Raw genomic sequence first — 5,149 nt, forward strand, 5'->3', positions numbered from 1 at the left:
TTTTGGTTTTTTTTTTTTTTTTTTTTTTTTTTTTTTTTTTTTTTTTTTTTTTTTTTTTTTTTTTTTTTTTTTTTTTTTTTTTTTTTTTTTTTAGAAGTACAATTCATGTCAAGACATGTATTTATTGTTATACTTTGGCATGAAATCCCAGGTATTCTGATCTGGAATAAAAAACCAAAATAGGCCGGGCGTGGTGGCTCACGCCTATAGTCCAAGCACTTTGGAGGCCAAGGCGGGCGGATCAGCTGAGGTCGGGAGTTCAAGATCAGCCTGACCAACATGGTGAAACCTCGTCTTTATAATAAATAAATAAATAAATAAATAAACACAACTTTTAGAAACTCAATGTTTATTTTCCATGAATCTTATATGTTGTTTAGGAGCCTGCATAAGAACAGCTTAAGACCATTGAGTGGTTGCTCCTACCCATTCAGTGGCCTGAGCAGTGGGAGCTGCAGACCAGTCTTCCGTGGCTGGCTGGGCGCTCCAGTCTTCAGTAGGGAACTGCTGGATAGGCACAGTGGGCACCTGCCCGCCTTCAGACCAGTCTGCAGCCTCAGGCTGAGGAGCAGTGAACTCAGGAGCTGGGGCAGTCCGTTCGCCCTGAAATTACTCCTTGGTCACAGCCTTTTCAGCAGCAGTCTGCTCTTCTTTTTCAATCTCTTCAGGATCCCTGTAGAAGTAGAGATCAGGCATGACCTCCCACGGGTGTTCACGGATGGTGCCACGCATGCGCAAAACTTCCCGAGCCAGCATCCACCACATCAAACCCACTGAGTGAGCTCCCTTGTTGTTGCATGGGATGGCAATGTCCACATAGCCCAGAGGAGAATCTGTGTTGCACAGAGCAATGGTAGGTGGGTTAACATAAGACGCCTCTGTGAGAGGCAGGTGGTCAGCCCTGGGGTCAGTAACCACGACAGCCGTGGCTTCCGGAAGGCTGCCTGGATGTGATTAGTGAAGGTTCCAGGAGTGAAGCGGCCAGCAATTGGAGTGGCTCCAGTGGCAGTACCAAACTTCAGCACGGCCCTCTGGCCACTATTCCTGGAGGATATAACGCTGACATCAGCAGGGTTTTCAATGGCAACAATGGCACGAGCTGCCAGGAGAAGCTTCTCCCAGGTCCTCTTCAGATTTATGATGTAGATGCCATCACTTTCCTTTTATAGATATACTGTTCCATTTGGAAGTCAAGGTTGGTGCCACCTAAATAGGTTCCCGCTGCCAGGAACTTAAGGACATCCTCCTCCTTCATTTGCAGGACATCAGGGGCTCTGGTCATTGTGAAAGTTTCCCTTTAAGTTATGACGGGAATTCAGAACAACGCCATAGGGAGCCCTCGGCAGGTAACGCGGAAAGGGAAGCAGAGTTTTTAAGAACAACGTAGTGGGTGAGAGGAAGCCAGTGAGTCAGGAGTGCTGACTGGTCAGGGATTAAATCATAGAATGCTGAAGCTGTCCTCTTGTGCTGAGTCAGTTCCTGGGACAGGGACCACAAGATCAGAGTGAGACCCTGTCTCTCAAAAAAATGTAAAAAAAAGAAAAAAGAAGTTCAGAATGTGGCTACTAAGCAGAAGATGTGTTAATGCAAGTTCATTGCTAGGCAAAAATAGCTCAGATTCTTAAGACTGAAGAAGCCTTGACATGCAGTCTGATCCAACTCTCTGGTCAATGATACATCTTCCCCAAAACGTCTTTTTCTTTTTTTTTTTTGAGATGGAGTCTCGCTCTGTCTCTCTGTGTCCCAGGTTGGAGTGCACTGGTGCCATCTTGGCTCACTGCAGCCTCCACCTTCCAGGTTCAAGTGATTCTCCTGCCTCAGCCTCCTGAGTAGCTGGGATTACAGGTGTATGCCTTGATACCTGGCTAATTAATGGGGTTTCATTATGTTGGCCAGGCTGGTCTCAAACTCTTGGCCTGAAGTAATCTGCCTGCCTCAGTCTCCCAAAGTGCTGGGATTACAGGCGTGAACCACTGTGCCTGGCCCCAGACATCTTTATAGGAGGGGTGAGGCTGTGTGGGAATTACTCCAGTGACAGAGAACCCCGCAACCATTGCAGCTCAGACAGGGCCACATGAAAGTTCTCCCTTATCCTGACTCACAGTGTTTCTCTGTATCACATGCCCATCAGCTCAGTCCTCGCCTCCTAAAGACCAATCCAAAGACATCAGCTTCTCTCCGGGGCTCTGCGCTACCATCCCCAATGTGACAAGACCAATATCCAGGACAGAGCCTAGGCCTTGCTTCCCATGCCTTGAAGTAGGAGGCTGCCAGCCCCTGCTCTGCTGGGACACTGATTCATTTGTGACAGGGTGGGTGAGTCACTGCTTGCCCCCAGGGGTCTACTTCCGGGTTAAGAAGCTATTAAAAGGTTAGCTGCTTCTGTCACTCTGCTCACTCAGGAGACAGTGGGGAATTTCAAAGTGTCTCAAGTCTCAATCCTGCCTCCTCAGAAGTTCAAAGGACTTTTTTTTTTTTTTTTTTTTAAAAAGATGCGGTTTCACCATGATGGCCAGGCTGGTCTTGAACTCCTGACCTCAGGTGATCCACCCACCTCGGCCTCCCAAAGTGCTAGGATTACAGGCGTGAGCCACTGCGCCTGGTCAAGACTTGACTTATACAATCTCAAAGTAAAAAGGTCCTCAGAGCCTAAAAGATATCCTGATGACTTTTAAAGAAATAGGGAACTAGACTTAAAACAGGGGACTCTAGCTGGGCTCGGTGGCACGTGCCTGTAGTAGTCCCAGCTACTAGACTGGCTGAAGTGGGAGGATCGCTGAGTCAGCAGGTTGAGAACAGGTGGGCAACATAGCCAGACCTAGTGCCTTAAAAAAAAAAGAGGAAGTATCTACAAACCTAACTGCTTCATATGAGGAAGTAATAATAATAGCTGATACATTTATAGTATTTGGGAGTGGGGGGAAAGGCCCTTTCATGGTTTGCTTTTAGTAGTTGTTTTTTTTTTTTTTTTTTTTTTTTTTTTTTTTTTTTTTTTTTTGATGGAGTTTTGCTCTTGTCGCCCAGGCTGGAGTACAATGACACGATCTTGGCACACTGCAACCTCTACCTCCCGGGTTCAAGCAATTCTCCTGTCTCTACCTCCCGAGTAGCTGGGATTATAGGCACCTGCTACCACACCTGGCTTATTATTGTATTTTTAGTAGAGATGGGGTTTTACCATGTTGGCCAGGTTGGTCTTGAACCCCTGACCTCAGGTGATTCACCTGCCTCTGCCTCCCAAAGTGCTGGGATTACAGATGTGAGCCATTGCGCCCGGCATGGTTTTCAGTTTTTGGAACCACCACCCAGTAAAACAGGTAGAAGAGGAGAACACTTATTTTTTCTTTTTCTTTTTTTTGATGAACAAAAATTGGAGTCCCACAGCTGCTGAGTGGTGGGGGTCAGGACTTGCCCCCACCAGAGCTGGCCTTCTGGAGACAACCCAGGTGCTGACAGCCCTGGGCGCTGATGTGCTTTAGCTCCAGCCCGAGCACCAGCTGCTCCGGCTGAGATTGGCAGCAGCACTTCTGAGCCTGGCGCTTTATTGTGTACTATCTTATCTCAATAGGAAAAGGCAATTCAGGGGAAGAATTTCCTTGTCACAGTGCTCCAGACTTTCCATTGTCCAGCTTTCTTAGTCCTGGGTCATCCCCTGGGTCTGACCATTACTCATGTCCAGGGAGGCACCTTATCAGGGCTGTCTCAGATACAGGGCCTATTTTTTTCTCAGTACCAGACAAACTGGAATTTACCCACTCTTTGTGGCCTGACATCACACTACAATTAGTCAGCTCAAGTCCAGCCACATTTGGGAAGCTGCTTGAAAAGCAGTCTCTAGGCTGGGCACGGTGGCTCACGCCTGTAATCCCAGCACTTGGGGAGGCGCAGGCGGGCGGATCACAAGGTCAAGAGATCAAGACCATGGTGAAACCTTGTCTCTACTAAAAATATACAAAAATTAGCTGGGCATGGTAGTGCGCTCCTGTGGTCCCAGCTACTTGGGAGGCAGAGGCAGGAGAATTGCTTAAACCCTGGAGGCAGAGGTTGCAGTGAGCTGAGACTGCGCCACTGCACTCCAGCCTGGCGCCTGGCAACAGAGCAAGACTCTGTCTCAAGAAAAAAAAAAAATAGAAAAGCAGTCTCTAGTAACCAGCTCTCTCTCTGCAAAGCCTAGAATTTCAGGGTCCTCTGCTGGCAGCAGTGGTGGAGATGTGAGGAGAGCTCATCTTGTGACGGGGCCAACTGTAAGAGTCTTTCTTTTCTCCCCCAACTGGCTTTGAAAAACTTCCAACCTACAGAAAAGATGAAAGAATAACGAACATGTTCGTACTGTTTGCCTAGATTCATCCATTGTTCCCATTGTGTTCCGTTTGCTTTGTCTCTCTCTCTCTCCAAGTACCTGAAAAATTTATAGTATTTTTCTGCTGAAATATTTAAAAGTAAGTTGCCAAATCATGATGCTTCACTCCTAAATAGGTCAGCATGTATATCCTAAGGCGCTTTCTCCTGGCATGATCTCGGCTCATCGCAACCTCCACCTCCTGGGTTCAAGCCATTCTTCTGCCTCAGCCTCCCGAGTAGCTTGGATTATAGGCATTTGTAACCATGCCTGGCTAATTTTGTATTTTTAGTAGAGTCGGGGTTTCTCCATGTTGGTCAGGCTGGTCTCGAACTCCCGACCTCATGTGATCCACCCTTCTTGGCCTCCCAAAGTGTTGGGATTACAGGCATGAGCCACCACGCCCAGCCAACAACCATAATTTATTATTTCTGTCAAGAAAGGAAACAATAAAGTTAGGTAATACATTGTACATATTCAAATTTGCTCAATTGTCCCAATAATCCCATATAACTCTTCCACCCCATCCCCTTTAAACTAGAACAGTTCTCTAAAGATGTATCTAAGTGCTTCCACAGTCAGCAAACCTCTACTACAAAAATCCTCATAATCCCTTTACGATAGAATCTAATGATTTCTAAGACTTTTCTGATTTATCATAATTTTTCTTATAATTGCTAATGGTGGCTCAAGCTCTCGGGTTCTACTTTTATTAGAATACATTATCTTTCTTTCTTTCTTTTTTGAGACCAAGTTTCACTCTTCTTTTTCCTTTCTTTTTTTTTTTTTTTTTTGAGATGAAGTCTCGCT

General features: G+C 46.2%; 1 pseudogene; it reads right to left on the reverse strand.

The window, feature by feature from the left end:
- Positions 1–332: 332 nt before the first annotated feature.
- LOC108293293 lies at positions 333–1,282 on the reverse strand (annotated as a pseudogene).
- Between the last annotated feature and the right edge of the window lie 3,867 nt (positions 1,283–5,149).

This window comes from Cebus imitator, unplaced genomic scaffold (genome assembly GCF_001604975.1).
Source record: "Cebus imitator isolate Cc_AM_T3 unplaced genomic scaffold, Cebus_imitator-1.0 Scaffold529, whole genome shotgun sequence".
Lineage (NCBI taxonomy): Eukaryota > Metazoa > Chordata > Mammalia > Primates > Cebidae > Cebus > Cebus imitator.